The 19368-nt window shown below is 36.6% G+C and overlaps 1 protein-coding gene across 3 annotated transcripts in view; it reads left to right on the forward strand.

Annotated features, from left to right (window-relative positions):
• The first annotated feature begins 2158 nt into the window (after nt 1-2158).
• BTBD10 (BTB domain containing 10) overlaps nt 2159-19368 on the forward strand; it is a 67331-nt gene continuing 50121 nt past the window's right edge. For 2 of the 3 annotated variants that reach the window (XM_074372366.1, XM_010964843.3), the window contains exon 1: nt 2203-2340. The gene's annotated coding sequence lies outside the window, so the exon portion shown is untranslated. Of the gene's footprint in view, nt 2341-19368 lie in introns of all 3 variants that reach the window. The other variant, XM_074372367.1, reaches the window with a different exon arrangement.

Below are 19368 nucleotides of genomic sequence, written 5' to 3' on the forward strand. Positions count from 1 at the left end.
GAAAGAAAGACTTTCATTAAGGGTCTGAACCTTACCTCATTGAGTCAGCTAGCATTTACAAATGATTGTGCAGAGCAGTTTGTGATCAATGGCATTAGCTACTAGATGTATAGCTGCTATCAAAGCTCCCAAATTAATATTTATTTGAAAAGTTAATTTTTTTAAGTGAATGACAATGATAGCTTTATTAGATTTTCTCACTTAAAAAAAAAAGAATAACAGAATAAAATGAACTACAGACACCTCAAAGCAAGGTACAATGATTTGACCAGATTCCCAGCATGGAATAAAGGTTGCATATTTCATCTGAAGTCTTTCACTAATATAATTCTTCCAATGTTTCCTGGGAAATTCCTAGAACTGGGAATAGAACTCATGAATTATACTGTGCAGAGCACCTGATTAGCCCACAGCAGGGTTAGACCTACTTTATCTAAAATTTATTTTTAATTTTTAAAAAATTGAGGTATAATGATATGCATTATATTATTTTCAGGTGTACAACATAATGACTGTGTTTATGAACTTTTTTACCCCAATTAAGTGTTAGGCTTATTTGTAGGGAAAGTAGTGTGAGCAAAATAAAGCTATAGTATCCATATACATAATAATATAAAAATAATGTGTCTAAAGGGAGATTGGTGGAAACCCTATAGCAGAATATCAGAGCCTCTCGTTAGGAAGTGATACTTTCTATTTTGATGTGGAGAAATAACTCCTGTTTGACAGACCTCGCTAACCCTAAATTGGACTATAGAATTACCTCCGTTGATGTTATCTTACAGAAGAAAGCTATGATAATAAATCAACGCCAGTGAAGTTTTTATTGTTTTGTTGCTTGAGGAAGTTTCTCCATGAGATTATAACTGTATTACAAAACTATTAGATCGCTCTTCTTTCTTAGAAATTGTTAGATTTCCAGTTTAGCAGAATGTTGGCAATAATAACTGGTACACTATGACAATAACCGATTTCCCTTAGGTCTCTCACATTTAGGTGGCCTTAGATGAGGAAGAGGATGTTCGCTATCCGCTATCCTCTATTGTGCAGCGCAACCACTCATCTCCTTAGCATAAACATTGGTTGAAAAACACTTGGGTTATTACATTTGGGAGCTAGGGAGTTTTCTCTCCCCAACAGTGATTAAATGTTTTTCAGCCAAGTCCTTTCCACAAAATGTTTTTATAGCAAATTACTCAAACCAGGTCCTTTTCCTTGTGGCTTCCTCTGCTTGTAGCGCCGCTCCCACTCTTCTCAAAACTGGGGAAATTTTACTCATTCTTCAAGATTCAGCTCATTTGTCACTCCCTGGTGGAGGCTTCCTCAACATGGCAGGCTGAGCCGGTTACTCCCTCTGCTCCCACAGCGAGCAGCGAGCAGCTTTTGGCCTTCATCACAGGGTAACGGGATTATCTGTTTTCGGGTGGGTCTCGCCCCCAGGATGTGAGCTTCGAGGGCGGAGGCCGTATTTTTCATGTTTTCCAGCATGTGACACACAGTAGGCTCAGGAAAGTTGAACGACGGAAACTATCCTGGCGACCTTCTGCTCACAAGGAGCGATCTCCTATCCAGGTGACTCTCGACGTTCGATAAGGGGCCCAACTGCGGGAGTTTCAGCTGGCACATCGGTTCCCGCCAACCCGGTGTTTAAAAATAAACAGCTGCGGACGCTAGGGACTACAGGGTGGCCCTTAATAGGACAGCCCTGTCTGAACCCAGGTCGGTTAATACCCGCCAGCTGAGCCGGCAAAGGCGCTTTCGGAGTTTCCTCACTTGAGGGAAACGCCTTCCCTGAGGAGACTCAACGTCCCCGTGATATTTCTCCAACTCTGGGCTGGAGACGCTGTCCGCTTTTTTCTAACGGTGATAGGAAGTCAAGGAAAAACGTGGAATTCAAAGATTTGGGGGAAACTGCTTGCAGCCACTCAGGTTCGCGGTCTAAGACCCCCAGTTGACATCTGTAAAGACCGGCGCCTTCCACTCTGCAACGCCTGCCCCCAGGCAGAACGCCCACCCCAGAGACCCACTCCCTCAACCGCCCGCACCACCCCCGCCCCGCCCCGCCCCGCCCCGCCCCGCCCCGCCCCGCCCAACTCCTGGGCGGCGAGTCACCATTCTCGCGAGAACGCAGCTAGCCTCGCTCTTTCGGACTGCGGGCTCTCGCGAGAAGGGGCTTAAGAGCCGGCCTGCAACCACCCGGGGCGGCTCTGGTAGCCGCAGCCGTCCGAGTGGCCGCCGCCGCCGCCGCCGCCGCCGCCACTTCTGGAGGGATCCAATTGGGAAGGACGCGGAGTTGTCGCTGGCTTTGACCAGTGCCTGGACACTCAAGGGGAACTGCAGGTTCGAGGGTGACTAGACTCAGCTGGGGAAGTTGGTGGGGGCGGTGTCGGAGGCTAGGCTCGGCGGGGGCGAAGGAGGAAGGGGGCGGAGAGTGAATCTGGGCTGGAAAGCCGGGCTGCTGTGGCGGTGGTCTGAGCGTTCTGGACCCTGCTAGGGGTTTTCGGCTCCGGCCGCTGCCACCCAGTTGAGAGGCAGGGAAGGGACTGGGTTTCGGGGGTGCTGTTTTGGGGTTGGGAGTCCCGAGGCCTTTCCCCAGAGATGAAGGCGATACCTTCAACCCTCCTTCCCAGGGCAGAGGAACCGTGTGGTCCCGCCCCTTTTCTGTCATCCTGGATTAACGCCGTGACATCCTGAGGGCACATCACAATAGGGGCTATGGTGGCCCGAGTCTCGCTTTTGGTGAAGAGGAGTGAGACTCCAATAATGTGCTGCGTGGTTTTATGCTGTAACGGTATCACGTGTGATAAAGCTTTGTTTTCCCAAAACTCGCACAGAAAAGCTTGTTTTTCTCTTCAGGTGCAAGTCTTCTAACACCCTTTATCCTTAGGAATGGGATACAGGGAGGTGAGACATCACTTACCAGTTTCTTCGTGTGGGGGCAGTGTGACCATCCCTGGGCCTCACAGGTTTCCTACTTTTTGCTTCAGTACTTTTAAGTCCATGATGAGAAGTGGCTGGTCCAGGCATGCTGAAGATAGAGCATCACTTGCTTGTCACTTTATGCACTTAGCATATAAATTTTACGTATTTTTTTTAATTTTTAGGAGTCTTCAAGCTTTTTATTTAAATTAGCAATTTCAGTGAAGAATCACAGAATATTTGTTTTATTTGGGTAGTTGGGCCCTCCCCACCCCTACACACAAAAAAATTTGATTAAGACTTTTTAGAGATGAGTGGTATTGGATAGATTTTGAATGTAATGGACTGTAGAAATTAGATTAAGAGTTATAATAAAGAGTGCGTCTATAAGAGCCAAAAAAAATTCCTGTACTGGAGAGCCCATCCAGGACTGAAGTCCTGAAAATGAGGACTATAGTTGTCATTAGAATACAAATCAGAAAGCAGTAGAAAATGCTTGAGAGAAGATTTGATGGTGGGTTAAGACTCAAGTGTGTGAGGAGAATTTTGAAGGCATAAATGTGTTTCATAAATTTCTGGATAATTTTTCAGAGTTTATATACTGACTATTATTGTATACATTAAGGGAAAGTAGGAAGAGTAATTCTGAAGCATGGAGTGTGGAAAGGAACCATGGAGTAACATAGTGTTCAATCAGGAAAGCTTTCTGTGTCTCGACGATTATTTCGGAATTCTTTCACCTTTTTTCCCCTCACTCCTGAAAAAGCTTTCAGATGGGCTTTCTACATTCTGTATATTACCCTTCCACCAGTCTGAATTTTTTTTCTCACACCTTTCTCTAAGCCTTGTGAAAAATTTTTATTAACTGTGAAGTTGCAAGCCAATATTGTCTGCTCTGTGGCTTTTTACATTTAGGTGACTTGATCTGGAAAATATTATGCACCTTTCAGTAGAATAGGTTATGAGTAACAAACTCACATGCCTCAGATACTAGGCAGATGAAAGTGGAAAAGAGTGAAATGCATAGAGAGTTTATGCCTCATTGAAGACGGACATCCAGTTCTTGGGTTCACCTGATTAGTGCCATACATGAATATGGTCCCAATCTTCAGCCTTCTCCAGAGAACACATGAAATCTAGAGTTTTTCTTGCAGTCTCCTGACTTTAAAAAATATTGACAACTAGTTGATACAGTTAAAAATAACTTCATGTGGCCCAACCAATCCCAAACCTGTGAGTAATTGTATCTTGCTCTCCAGTTTTGGACCTCTGTTATAAGTAAGAATTAATAAATTTTAAAACTGAAAAAAAAAGATTTAAAGTAAGTATGCCAATTAGTTTGGAATTTCAAACCTAGGAGGACTTGGGGAAAAAATGTCAACTCAGACTGAAAACAGTAGATAAGTTTAATAGCCTTTAAATATGATTGAGCAAATTGAACCGATACTAATTAATATTTTAACTATGGAAATAACTGAAGAAAACTCCTCTCAGTATATGTGGTTTAGTAACTCAGGGTTCTGAGCAAAGTTGATTTATAGGTATCTTGTAAGGGAATTGATTTATTGAGAATCCCTTTATTGTACTTGGAATTAATATGTAAAATTAAATCGAGGAGACCCTCTACAACTCATCTGTGGTTTTGAATGTTTATTGTTTGCTGTGCATCCCATGTTGTCTTCCCAGTCATTGACTTTTACTGGAAGCAATATTGATTCCTTGGATTTTATTCCCTGGCAGATAGAATGGGAGTATGGGGCATTGGGATGGGAAGTAATGGGAAGGGGAGAGTGTAATGTGAAGCAGGCACTCAGGTGCTTCTCTCTTACATTGTCTATTAAAAGATTGTTTTGAGTTAACTAGTTTTTCTTGTAAGAATAGGTATTCTGTTAAAGACAGTTGCTTATACATAGTAGGGCTTAATGATATTTGTGGAATTGAACCCTGTGGATTAAACCACATTTACCCATTAGTGCGAAGTACTTTAATCACATAATCTGATTCATACTTAGGCTGTGGGGAATGGGAGTTTAGAGGTCAGACCTAGGAAAGAATTGGACCTTAGCCATAATAAGGGCAAGGTGAAGATCTTCGCTGCAGGGGAAGGTTGAGAGAGGAGGCTAGGTGAGGGAGAGAGTTTTGAAAAGGAAGATAAAATGGTCAAGGACCACTTTGTCTACTGTGCAACTTTTTATAAAGAGCTCTGCCTTTTACAACTAAATTTATTATAACAATGCAAAAACTGTGTGGAATATTGATTTTGAATCAAGACTATTTTGGGGGTTTGCAGACTTGATTTTCTTTCTTTTAGCCCAGTCTTCTCAGGTTAAGCTAGCCTAATATCTCTTCATTCAATTCCTGCCCCTCTCTGCTGTAGGAAGTGAAACAGGAAAAGATAGGTATTATGTTTGTGAGGTGTTCCTCTCTGAGAATTTTAAAAACATCCTGAAGAATCTGCTGTGTGTTAGTGTAGATTATGTTTTTTTGAAGGAGGAACCATTATTTTCTTCTCTCCATGTTTCTACCATGTAAAGCAAGGACGTTCTCTTTTGGAAGTTGCTTTCCCCCTTCTTTCTACCCCCTGAGTGAGATACCCTCCCAAGGGATGATTAGGTAAGGCTAGGAGAAGGGACTGAGTATGCTTTTGCTCAGTGACTTCTGGTTCTGTTTTTGGAACTCTGAGTTCTTGGGACATATTCTCTACTTCTCTGTGCGGTAGAGTTATCTGAGCAGGCTGGACCCTATGAGGGAGAAGGAAATGGAACATGTACAGTTCTGAGTTTAATTTACAATTGAAGTAATAGGAAGCTTTTTTGGCCTCTGGTTTCATCTATATTTTTATCTTCATCTGATTGACTCTTTTGTTTCTTTGTTGGTTCTGAAACCACAATAAGGGAGAAAGCTAGTTATAGATGCTCATCAATGGAGGAAGAACCATTTAAAATTTTTTTCTCCTCTGGGATAGAATGTTTGTAAGGGTTCAAGCTAATGTTGCATTTTCCTCTAGTATGGCTTGCTCTGATTTACTTTGGCATCTGTAAACTGAGACCTACCTTGTTAAGCAGGTAGCAATCTAGAACTCAGAGATGGATGGTAAGCAATCAGAATTCAAAGAGATACTTCTGGGAAAGGATTAAGAGGTTGGTGAATGTTAGATGTAGGCAGTGGGAATACAGTGAATTGAGTACTTGAAATAGTAGAAACTTGACATAAGAGAGGAAAGATTTTACATGGATTGTGTGACTATGTCACAGTGGATTTCTGAAGATTAGTAAGATGCTAAAAGTTATCCTTGCTCATAAAAGCCTCTTTCTTTACCCTAATTAATAATTTAATTATATTTTTCTGTTTAAAAATGTAAGATAACTGATTACATAGCACTTATTTTTATCTTTGTAGTTGAAATGTGTGCTATTCGTGTTTTTGGTCATAAACTGAAATTAACGTTTAGTATTTAGTTGAGGGTGAGAGTGTCAGTGAATCACTAATTGAAGTACTTGATTAGGAATTGAATAATGCTAAGGACATTTAAAATTGTAATCATACTTTTCTGCTTGGAATACCTTATTTTGGATCATTTAGATCTGGGTTAAAAGCCAACTATTAGTTCTGTGACATAAAAGTTACTTAACTGCGCTGAGCCTTTGTTGACTTACATGAAAGATGGAAATAGAACACAATTGTCAGGAGTTTAAGAATGAAATGAAATAAAATATATGAAGGTGCTATGTAAATAGTAAGGTGCTTATAACTTGTTAGCACTTTGTACAGTGTTTATGCTCAGAATATAGCATACTGGCCTGTAATCCTAAGATACTTCAGGGAAATTTACATTTACATTGAGCTGTCTCATTTGGAGGGAACAAATTTAAATAGCTATGTAGAGCCTTGACAAAATGACTCTTCCACTGGAAATTACCAGTTTTTTTCTTTTTCTTCTCGTCAACATTGAACTATAGGAATCTCTTTCTTGCTTTTCATGTTGGCATCAGTTGCCTGATATCTGGTATTCTAAGTAATTTTTTCAAAAATTGAAATATAGTTGATGTACAATATTTCAATTTCAAGTGTACTACATAGTGATTTGATATTTGCATACATTATGAAATGATCACCATGATAAGTCCAGTAACCACCTGTCCCCACACAGACTTATTACAATATTATTGACCGTATTCCTCATTCTGTGTATTACATTCCTGTGGCTTGTTTGATAATTGGAGTATTGTATCTCTTAATCCTCATCACTCGTTTTGACCTCCCTACCTCCTTCGCCTCTGGATATTATCTTTTTGTTTTCTATATCTATGAGTCTGTTTTCATTTTGTTCTGTTTATTTGTTTTGTTTTTTAGATTCCACATATAAATGAGATCATGTGGTGTTTTGATTTATTTCACCCTCTAGATCTGTCCATGCTCCTGCAAATGGCAAGATTACTCTTTTTTTAATGGCTGAAAAATATGCCATTTATTTATATGTCACATCTTTATCCATTTATATATTGGTGGATGCTTAGGATGCTTCCATATCTTGACTATTGTAGATAATGCAGTGAACATAGGGTGCATATATCTTTTCAAATAGATATTTTTGTCTTCAGATAAATAGTCAAGTGAAATTGCTGGATCATATGGCAGTTCTATTTTTAATTTTTTGTGGAACCTCTACACTGTTTTCCATAGTGGCCGCATCAATTTACATTCCCACCAGCAGTGCACACTTCCCATCAACAGTGTACAAGGGTTCTGTTTTCTCCACATCCTTGCCAACCCTTGTTATTTGTTGTTTTTTTTTTTAATGATAGCCATTCTAACAGGTGTGAGGTGGTATCTTATTGTGGTTTCTTTTTCCCAATATGTATACTTTCTCTTTAAAAATTTTTTATTGAGGTCTAATTGATTTATAATGTTAGTTTCAGGTGTATAGCAAAGTGATCCAGTTTTTAATATATATATATATTATATATTACAATATATTTTCATTATATATATACTTTTTCAAATTCTTTTCCATAATAGGTTATTATAAGATATTGGGTATAGTTCCTTGTGCCATACAGTTGGTCCTTGCTTATCTATTTTATATGTAGTAGTGTGTAAATGTTAATCCCAAACTTCTAATTAACACCCACTCCCCCCTGATTTCCTCTTTGGTAATCATAAGTTTGTTTTCTATGATGGTGAGTCTGTTTCTATTTTGTAAAGAAGTTTATTTTTATCATTTTTTTAGATTCCACATACAAGTGATATTGTATGATATTAGTCTTTCTCTATGTGACTTACTTCACTTTTAGTATGATAATCTCTAGGTCCATTTATTGCTGCAAATAACATTATTTCTTTTTTAATAGCTGAGTAATATTCCATCATATATGTATACACTGCATCTTCTTTATCCATTCATCTGTCAGTGGACATTTAAGTTGCTTCCATGTCTTAACTATTTTAAGTAGTGCTGTTATGAATATTCGAGTGCATGGTATCCTTTCGAATTAGTGTTTTCTCCAGCTGTATGCCCAGGAGTGGGATTGCTGGATCATATGGTACCTCTAGTATTTTAAAGAACCACCATAGTGGCTGCACCAATTTACATTTCCACCAATAGTGTAGGAGGGTTCCCTTTTTTCCACACCCTCTCCAGCATTTATTGTTTGTAGACTTTTTGTTTTGTGTTTTTTTGGGGGGTGCAAATTAGGTTTGTTTATTTTTGCAGGAGATGCTGGGGATTGAACCCAGGGCCTTGTGCATGCTAAGCATGCACTCTACCACTTGAGCTATACCCGCCCCCTTGTAGACTTTTTGATGATGGCTATTCTGACAGGTGTGAAGTGATACCTCATTGTAGTTTTGATTTGCATTTCTCTGGTAATTAGCGATGTTGAGCATCTTTTCATGTGCCTGTTGGCCATCTGGATGTCTTCTTTGGGGAAATGTCTGTGTAGGTCTCTGGCCCATTTTTTCATTGGGTTGTTTGTGTTTTTGATATTTGTTGTATAAACTGTATATTTTGGAAGTTAATCCCTTGTCAGTCACGTTGTTTGCAAATAGTCTCTCCCATTCTGTAGGTTGTCTTTTCATTTTGTTTATGGTTTCCTTTGCTGTGCAAAAGCTTTTAAATTTAATTAGACCCCATTTGTTTATTTTTGCTTTTATTTCCGTTACTCTTGGAGACAAATCCAAAAAAAATACTGCTGCGATTTATGTCAGAGTGTTCTACCTATGTTTTCCTCTAGGAGGTTTATAGCATCTGGTTTTACATTTAGCATTTAGATTTAATTTAATCTGTTCTGAGTTTATTTTTGTTTATGGTGTTAGAGAATGTTCTAATTTCGTTCTTTCGCATGTAGCTGTCCAGTTTTCCCAACAACACTTATTGAAGAGACTGTCTTTTCTCTATTGTATATTCTTGCCTCTTTTGTTGTAGATTAATTGACCATAAGTGCATGAGTTTATTTCTGGGCTTTCTATCCTGTTCTATTCAACTGTGTGTCTGTTTTTGTGCAGGTACCATACTGTTTTGTTTACTGTGGCATTGTAGTGTAGACTGAAGTCAGAGAGCATGATTCCTCCAGCCCAGCCCTGTTCGTTTTTCCAAGATTGTTTTGGCTGTTCAGGGCCTTTTGTGTTTCCATACAAATTTTAAAATTATTTATTCTAGTTTTGTGAAAAAGCCATTGGTAATTTGATAGGGATTGTATTGCATCTGTACGTTGACTTGCAAAGTATGATCATTTTAACAGTCTTGATTTTTCTGATCCAAGAATGTGGTATATCTTTCCATCTGTTTTTGTTGTCTTCAATTTCTTTTATTAGTGTCCTATAGTTTTCATTGTATAGGTCTTTTGCCTTCCTAGGTGGGTGTATTTTTAGATACTCTTTTTGAAGCAGTTGTTCATGGGATTGTTTCCTTAATTTCTCTTTATGATATTTTGTTGTTAGTGTATAGAAAAGCAACAGATTTCTGTATGTTAATTTTGTATTCCACAACTTTACCAAATTTATTGATGAGCTCTAGTGGTTTTCTGGTGGCATCTTTAGGATTTTCTATGTATAGTATCATGTCATTTGCAAACAGTGACAGTTTTACTTCTTTTTCAATTTGGACTACTTTTATTTCTTTTTCTTCTCTAATTGGGGTGACTGGGACTTCCAAAACTGTGTTGAATAAAAGTGTAGGGATCCTTATCTTGTTCCTGATCTTTAGGAATTCTCTCAGCTTTTTGCCATTGAGTATGTTAGCTTTGGGATGGTCCTATATGGCCTTTATTATATTGCGTTATCTTCCTTCTTTGCCCACTTTGTTGACATTTTTAATCATAAGTGGATGTTGAATTTTGTCAAAAGCTTTTTCTGCATCTAAGATGATCGTGTGGTTTTTATTCTTTAATTTGTTAATGTGGTATATCACATTGCACAGATACTGAAAAATCCTTGCATCCGTGGGATAAATCCCATTTGATCATGGTGTATGATCCTTTTAATGTATTTCTTGATTTGGTTTGCTAGTATTGTGTTGAGAAGTTTTGCATCTATGTTTATCAGTGATATTGGCCTCCAATTTGTGTGTGTGTGTATTTGTGTGATATCTTTGTCTGGTTTTGGTATTAGGGTGATGGTGGCCTCTTAGAATGCGTTCAGAAGTGTTCCTACCTATGCAATTTTTTGGAATAGTTTCAGAAGGATAAGCATTAACTCTTCTCTAAATGTTTGATAGAATTTTCCTGTGAAGCCATCTGGTCCTGGACTTTTGTTTGTTGGGAGTTTTTAAATTACTGATTCATTTCAATACCGGTTTGTTCATGTTTTCTATTTCTTCTTGATTCAGTCTTGGGAGATTGTACCTTTCTAAAAATTTGTATATTTCTTCTAGATTGTCCATTTTATTGGTGTGTAGGTGCTTGTAGTAGCCTCTCATGATCCTTTGTATTTCTGTGGTGGTGGTTGTAACTTCTCCTTTTTCACTTCTGATTTTATTAATTTGGCCCTCTTCTTTTTTTTCCTGTTGGGGCTGGCTAAAAGTTGATCAATTTTGTTTATCTTTTCAGATGACCAGCTTTTAGTTTCATTGATCTTTCTATTTGTTTTTTTTAAGTCTACTTCATTTATTTCTGCTTTGATCTTTATGATTTCTTCTACTCAGTTTGAGTTTTGTTTGTTCTTCTTTCTCTAGATGCTTTAGGTGTAAAGTTAGGTTGTTTGAGATTTTTCTTATTTCCTGAGGTAAGCTTGTATTGTTATAAACTTCCTTCTTAGAACTGCTTTTGTGCATACCATAGTTTTTTGGTTTGTTGTTTTTATTTGTCTCTAGGTATTTTTTTGATTTCCTCTTTGATTTATTCAGTGATCCATTGGTTGGTTGGTAGCATATTGTTTCACCTCCACGTGTTTGTGCTTATTACAGTTTTTTTTTCTTGTAGTTGATTTCTAGTCTCATGGCATTGTGATCAGGAAAGATTCTTGATAGGATTACAATTTTCTTAAATATACTGAGGCTTGTTTTGTGGCCTAGCATGTGATCTATCCTGGAGAATGTTTCATGTGCCCTTGAAAAGAATGTGTATTCTGCAGCTGTCAGATGGAATGCTCTACATATCAATTAAGTCTATTGGTCTACTGTGTTACTTAAGGCCTGTGTTTCCTTATTGATTTTTCTGTCTGGATGATCTGTCCATTGATGTAAGTGGGGTGTTAAAAGTCTCCTATAGTTATTGTGTTACTGTTTATTTCTCCTTTATGTCTGTTAGTGTTTGCCTTAAATATTGAGGTGCTTCTATGTTGGGTAAGTATATATTTACCGTTGTTATATTTTCTTTTTGGATTGATCCCTTGATCATTATGTAGTGTCCTTTGTCTCTTGTAACAGCCTTTATTTTAAAGTCATTTTGTCTGATACAAGTATTGCTACTCCAGCTTTCTTTTGATTTCCATTTGTGTGGAATATCTTTTTCCATCCCCTCACTTTCAGTCTGTATGTGTCTCTAGATCTGAAGTGAGTCTCTTGTGGGCAGTATATATACATATATATATAGGTCTTGCTTTTTAATCCATTAAGCCAATCTTGTGTCTTTTGGGTAGAGCATTTAGTCTGTTTACATTTAAGATAATTGTTGATATGTTTGTTCTTACTGCTATTTTGTTAATTGTTTTGTATTTGTATTTGTGGGTCTCCCCCCCCTTTTTCTTTTGTTCACTTCTCTTGTAATTTGATGTCTGTCTTTAGTGTTATGTTTGAATTCCGTTCTCTTTGTGTGTATATCTATTATGTATTTTTGGCTTGTGGTTACCATGGTGTTCATGTATAACTAACTATACACATAACTATATGTGTACATTGCTTTTTTATGTATCTACTTTTGTTGAAGTATAATCAGTTTACAATGTGTCAGTTTCGGGTGTACAGCACAATACTTCAGTCATATAGGAATGTACATATATTCATTTTCATATTCTTTTTCACCATAAATTACTATAAGATATTGTATATGGTTCCTTGTGCTATACAGTATAACTTTGTTGTTTATCTATTTTATATATATTAGTGTCTGCAAATTTCAAACTCCCAATTTATCCTTCCCACCCATATATGTTGTTTTAAGTTGAGTGATCTCTTAATTTTGAATGCATTCTAACCATCCTACATTTTTACACCCAACCACGTTTATTATTTTTGACATCATATTTTAAATCTTGGTTTTTGTATCCCTTATTTACTTATTTTATATATAGATAATTTCATTACTTTTGTCTTTAGCCTTCCTACTAGTTTTATAATTGGCTGGTCTTCTACTTTTACTGTATGTTTGCTTTTATAAGTGATATTATTCCTTTCATAATTTTCATACTTCTAGTGGTGTCCTCTTCTGCTTAAAGAAGTTCTTTCAACATTTCTTGTAAAGCTGGTTTAGCATTCCTGATCTCTTTTGGCTTTTGCTGCTGTGTAAAAGTCTATTTCTCTTTAAAATCTGAAGGATAATCTTGCTGGGTAGAATATTCTTGGTTGTAGGTTTTTTCCTTTTATCTCTTTGCCTATGTTGTGTCACTCCCTTCTGGCCTGTAGTTTCTGCTGAAGAGTCAGCTGATAGTCTTTTGGGAGTTGCTTTTCTCTTGCTGTTTTTAAGATTCTCTCTTTATCTTTAATTTTTGCCATTTTAACTAAAATGTGTCTTTGTGTGAACCTCTTTAGGTTCATCTTATTTGGGACTTCTGTGCTTCCTGGACCTGGATGTCTATTTACTTTCCCAGGCTAGGGAATTTTTCAGCTATTATGTCTTCAAGTAAATTCTCTGCCTCTTTCTTTCTCTTCTCATTTTTGGGACCTCTATAATGTTAGTATGCTTGATATTGTCCCAGAGATCTTCTAAAGTATTTTAAAAATTCACTTTTTTCTGTTCAGCTTTGGTGATTTCCAGTACTGTGTCTTCCAGGTTGCTGATGTGTCCTGCTGTAGTGTTGATGTCCTGTAGTGTATTTCTTTAATCTCGCTTATTATATTCTTCAGTTCTGATTGGTTTTTCTTTGTATTTTATAAACTATTTGTTAAATATCTCACTGTGTTCATCCATTCTTCAGAGTTTGTGGAGTATCTTTATGATCATTACCTTGAACTCTTTACTGAGTAGGTTTCTTGTCTTCACTTTGTTTAGTTCTTTTTCTGAGGCTCTTTTTAGTTCTTTGTCTGGTTCAGTCATTTGGAACATGTTCCTCTGTCTCCTCATTTGGCCAAATCTGTGATTCTTTTAATGTATTAGATAGGTTGCTTATGTTTCTAAATCTTGGAGAAGTGGCCTTATATTGGAGAGGCCCTACCACGAAGCCCAGCAGCACACTCATCTCTGATCCCCAGAGCTGTATACTCTAGGGGTGCTCTTATGTGGGCTGCATGAGCCTTTTTGTTGTGATGGGGCTGACTACTGTGAGTGTGCTGGTAGGCAGGGCTGGTCCCTGTCCATTTTGTTGTGAGGCCATGCCTTAGGTGGTGGCTGCAAGCCTCCTGGAGGGCAGAGTAGGCTTCTTGGTTTGCTGTCTGCAGGGCCTGGTTGGCACAGGGCTGATGTTGACTCATTGGAGGGTGGTGTTGGGTCCCTAGTGCTAATAGGCTAGAGGGAAGATTCCAGAATGGCACTTGCCTGCACCTGTGTTATCATGGTAGATTGAGCGCCCCTAAATGGCTGTTGCAAGTGTTTCCTTCCCCAGGTGGAGTCCCGTTTGCCTTCTGCCTCTCTGGGAGTTTCTCTAAGATCAGTAAGTGGCTCTCACTGAGCCTCCTTTCAAACTGCTACCTCTGCTCTGGGACTTGGAGCATGTTGAGATTTTTTGTGTGCTGTTTAAGAGCAGAGTGGGTGGGAGGACTCAAAGGCAAATACTTATTTTGTTTTTGCTTTAGCTTTTTCATTTTCATTTTTTGTGTATGTGTAATATATACATAGTACTGGTGTGACATATATGTGCATTATTTACGTACATATACATATATATGTGCAGCTGCTCAAGTTAGTTGAACCGAAATGTATTAAGAAAGGAGAAAAATGTCATATTTTAGAATAAAAGTGGTACGACATCTTTGGTCATCTTTGCTTCCCAAGTGAATGATAGTTTTTAAAAGTAGCTTTGTATACTTGTTGGTTTTGAAATTGTTTGATGAGTACTTTGAAAAATTACTTACAAAAGTAGATTATTTGGAGTAATTTCTTTCCAAATATGAAAGTGCCGCACATTCATGCAATTTGAAACAGTTAGCAAATAGCAAAGAAGAAAATGGTATCATGATCCCGTGATCCAGTGATAATTGTTTCCAGTCACAAACACATGGGCGTGCACACATGTACACACACATACACAATTGAGATCATTCTGTATGTAATGACTTAATTTTTTTTATTTTGAGAAATTAAAAGAAAATTTAAATAATATAACCAATACATAACTAGATTTAAGAATTAACATTCCGTTTCTCCTCCCCCTCCTCTTTCTCCCCTTCTACCGTAAATTCTTTGATAAACATATTTCTTGGGATAAAAATTTTGAAGTAGGATTCTTGTGTCAAAGTGTATGTATGATTCCTTCCAGGTTTTACAATTTGTATTCCTACGAGCCTTGAGTAGCCATTTTCTCTATTCTTTAGTCATCACTGGTTATCATTAAAACAAAATAATCAACAAACTTTCGACAATTTGATAGGTTGAAAATCTCAGATTTAAGTTGAATTTCTTATGTTACTGATGTTGAATATTTCCTCTTTCCCCTTTTTTAGCAACTAGTCCTTTATTGCTAGTTTATGAACTTTGCCCATTTTTCCATCATAATCAGATTTTTAAAATATTGATTTATAAATATTCCTTATATATTTGATTTTAATCCTTTATTTTTTATTGTATGCATTTTTATAGTTTTTCATTTATCTTTTGTAGTTTGAATTTTTATGTAGTATAATGTAATGCTTCTTGCAAGTTGGTCTGCAGTCCTCATTCTGATTCGTGATGAAGTTTTCACTAGTTTTTGCTGAGAATGTTAGCATGAAGTGGCTGACTGCATATTCCTGTTTCTCCTACTTAACAGTCGTTGACTTGATGTTTTTCTCTGTTTTGAGGCTTAGATATTCGTTATTTATTCTGAGTCAGATAAATGTTCATTTATATTTTCTTAATTCTTTACAGACTCGTGTTCTGTTTGAATTTTTTAATGTGGAATTTGGGAGAGAGAATATGTGAGGAGGGAAAGGCTCTTTTGCTCAGATAGTTAACCTGTTAATATTTTAGAACCTGTCTGTCTAACTTTGAATCTGTCTTTCATCTAGCAATCTATCTTCGTGATTTGAAATGCAACCACTAGCACTTTTTATTTTTTGGGCATAGCATTTTGATGGGTTGTGGATTAAATCTGAGAGAGAGTATAGTATGGTAGAAAAAAACACTGAATTTGACTGTAGAGATGCATACCTGAGTCCTAGTTTATTTATTAGCTATTATTTATTTGAGTGTTTCTTTGTGAGCACAATATTTTGTCTCAAGGCAAATTTTTGATTTCTTAAAATGAAATGTTTAGAGAAAAAATAACTTGGCAGAGAAGGTGCTGATACTCTGCCTCTTGATAAGCTGGCATATATGGTAGTTACTAGCCATATGTGTATTGAAATTTAAGTGAATTAAAATGGAAAATTAAGAATTCATTTTTTCAATTGTACATTTCAAGTGTTTAATATCTACTTTTTGGACAGTGTAGACATTATCACACAGAGTTCTTTTGGGCAGTATTGCAGTCTAGAACTTGAATCATACTTAGGACTTTATCTGCCTTCAATTCAGTATTCTAGAAAAACAAGCAAAAATCTGAAAGGAAGAAGGTAATGGAATAATGAATGTGTCAAAATGCAACAGCACATTAAAAGTTGTATAAAAAATATTTAACTTAAAATCCTCTCAGAGAAAAAAAGCATTGTTTAAAAGTCTGACTTTGTTTTAAGAGTCATGGAGGAAAAAATAAAACATTGAATCTGACTTTGTTTAAAGGGTGCTGGTTCTTAGAAGTTGAGTGTAATCTCCTTTGATTTAGGCACTTCATCAGCTTATTGGAGATTTACCTATATTAAATTTTATGTCAAGGTGATTTGCTTCAGCTGATGTTTCCAGTTTTGAAGGCAATACTGTTTAGTCATAGAGGAGAATATACACTGCAGAAAATAAAACATTGAGATTTTTAAAGAATATTTTAAAAATCATATATGCCTTTTAGTGAGATTTAAGAACGACACTATAAACAGCATCTTGTTCTTCACAATGCTATTCATGTAATATAGATATTTAGAAAATGCTTAAGATAGGGAAAGATTTTCAAACACTTATTGTGCTGTTCAAGAAAAAAACAAATTTTCTTGAAGTTTCTTGAAGTATTAAATGCTTTGAACAAGAAGTAAGCAGAATTTCAGTAGAAATTCTATAAATGTGATCAGATCAATTAGAGATTTTATCTCCAGATCACCTCTAAAATGTCAAGGGCTGATTATGAGCCAACTTTGGAAGTCTTCAATTTTGGTGGTTTTGATAAGGAGACTCTATAAATAAAGTACCCTACTTTTAATGGAAATTTCATACAATTTTGTTAAATCTGTTTGTTAGGGTATCCCTAGCAGTTAGCAAAATGCCTGAAAAGGTGTGAAGTACTAATGAATAGGTTTTGAATGAAAGCATAAATCAATTGAATTTGATATCATGGAGCTAGTTACATAAAATTTAGTCAGCTATAATCTACTATAAAAATATCCTAAATAAAGTTCTCAGCTTTATTTACTTGCCTTATTTTAACTCAGCAAATCAGAAAAGTACAAGCCTTTATAGTTGAAAATGCTTCTGTGAGATTTAGACAGGCAGCTTTGAGGAATCTTTTGGGAAAATTAGGGGTCATTTGGTAATACCTTTAAAAATGTTTTCAGGAATAATAGTTATGCTTTCCCTCCTTTAACACCACTTTCTTGTGTGTTTCCGAAGAACAAGTTTTGGCATTAGAAATTGAATTGTTACAATTTTTCCTCATTTAAGGGTGAGATTCACATGATTGGTGGGTATGACTATACAATACTATTCTTTTTTAAGACAAGCACCTAGGTTGCAAACTTCCTATAAATCTTCATAATTTGTATTTTGTCTTTAGTAGTGGATTTTGTTGAAAGAAACTGAAGAACATTTCATTTATCTTAATTTTATTAATTAGAACATTTTGTAAAAACTTACATACAACTTGTTCTAAGCTCTGGAAACACAAATGAGTCATACTTTGTTCTTGCCCTCAAGGAGTCTTACAGTTTAAGGAGAGACATGTGGCAGAAACATCCTACCAGTGCATAATGGTGGGGTTCAGAGCTTCTACCCCAAAATATGGTACCTTGGCATATTGAATACCTTAAGCTGAAGGAATTAAAGCAACAGCATGTGCTGGAGGAACTTTCTGACCTGCCTCTGTAGCAAATCATACAACCCTCATGAGAGGTGTCTTCCCTGTACCCAGAGAAAAAGCATTTTTAGCTCCAAAGGTGAAGGGACACAGGCATCTGAACAACAGATAATGCTAATAAGTTTCCCTCAATTTTCTAAACTCAGTTCCTACTCTTTGTCCTGGTGTATCTTTCCATGGTTTTCCACTCTTTATCAAACTTGGCATAAGAACACTCAAGTATAATTGTTTCCTCAGGTCTTTATCGCCTTAGGAATGCTCCAATGTCATGTAAAACTTACATTAAATAAATTTGTATGCTTCTCTTGTTAATCTGTCTTTTGTTACAGGGGCCCCAGTTGAGAATTTAGAAGGGTAGGGGAAAAAGATATTTTTCCTCCCCTATAGTATGTATTGACCATATTTAAGCAATCAAAAACAAAAGCAAAACTATACTTAAGTAGTGAAATTAAACAAAGAAGAAAATTTCTGTAACAAATCCATTTCCAAATACTTTATGTTAGCCCCTCCTCCACAATATTAGGAAAGCAGTATATTCAGATCGTATAAGGGATACAATGAAAAGTAAGTCTCTTATTCCGGTCTTTCCCCAGAGGCAACTAGTTTACAAGTTTTATGTGATATTTGTAGACATTTTAAAAACATGTAGAAACACAGATGAGTGCATATATATTTAAAAAATACATTGGAGTACATAATGCATATCTGTACCTTGCTTTTCAGCATACCATTGTATCTTGGAATATTTTGTCAGTATCTGTCTATCTCATTTTTACTTGTTGCATGATATTGTGCAGTTTTAACCAATTCACTTTTGAGAAACATTTAGATTGGTACTAAGTTTTTGCTGTGACAAGTAGTGCTATGAAGTCAAGGAGAGAAAAGAGACATATGTGGTTTATGTGTATGTGTGTTTTAGTATAGTAATATGTATAATTACAACAAGGGTTGAGCAGAATCTTAAACTTTTAGTGTCATATATCGGTAGAATGTGTTGGACAATTTGATGGACTCTAAGGTAGTTCCCATGATCCCTGCCTTCTGGTGTTCAAGCCATTGTATAATCCCGTCACCTTGAGTGTGAGTAGAATTTGTGACTTGCTTCTAACCAAAAGAATGTCTTAAAGATAATGGGATATTACTTCCTTAATTATGTTACATAAGATTCCAATTTGCTAGCCAACTTGCTGTCTCTACATCATTGGCTTTGAATGATGAATTGTTACAATCATTCAAAGGAAAGAAATCCTTACTATCTCAGTAACCTTGGAAGTGGATCCTTCCCCAGTTGAGCCTCCAAATGAGTATCTAATCATGATTGACACCTTGATTGTAGCCTTGTAGAAGACCCAGCTAACCTATGCCAGATTCCTGACCCACAGAAACTAAGATAGTATGTGTTACTATAAGCCCCTGAGCTCCTGGTAATTTGTTATATGGCATGGAGGCTGCTATGTCCAAAAGGAAGGAAAATTTAAGCTTCTTGGCTACAGCAGGAATATTCTT

Source organism: Camelus bactrianus, chromosome 10 (genome assembly GCF_048773025.1).
Source record: "Camelus bactrianus isolate YW-2024 breed Bactrian camel chromosome 10, ASM4877302v1, whole genome shotgun sequence".
Classification (NCBI taxonomy): Eukaryota; Metazoa; Chordata; class Mammalia; order Artiodactyla; family Camelidae; genus Camelus; species Camelus bactrianus.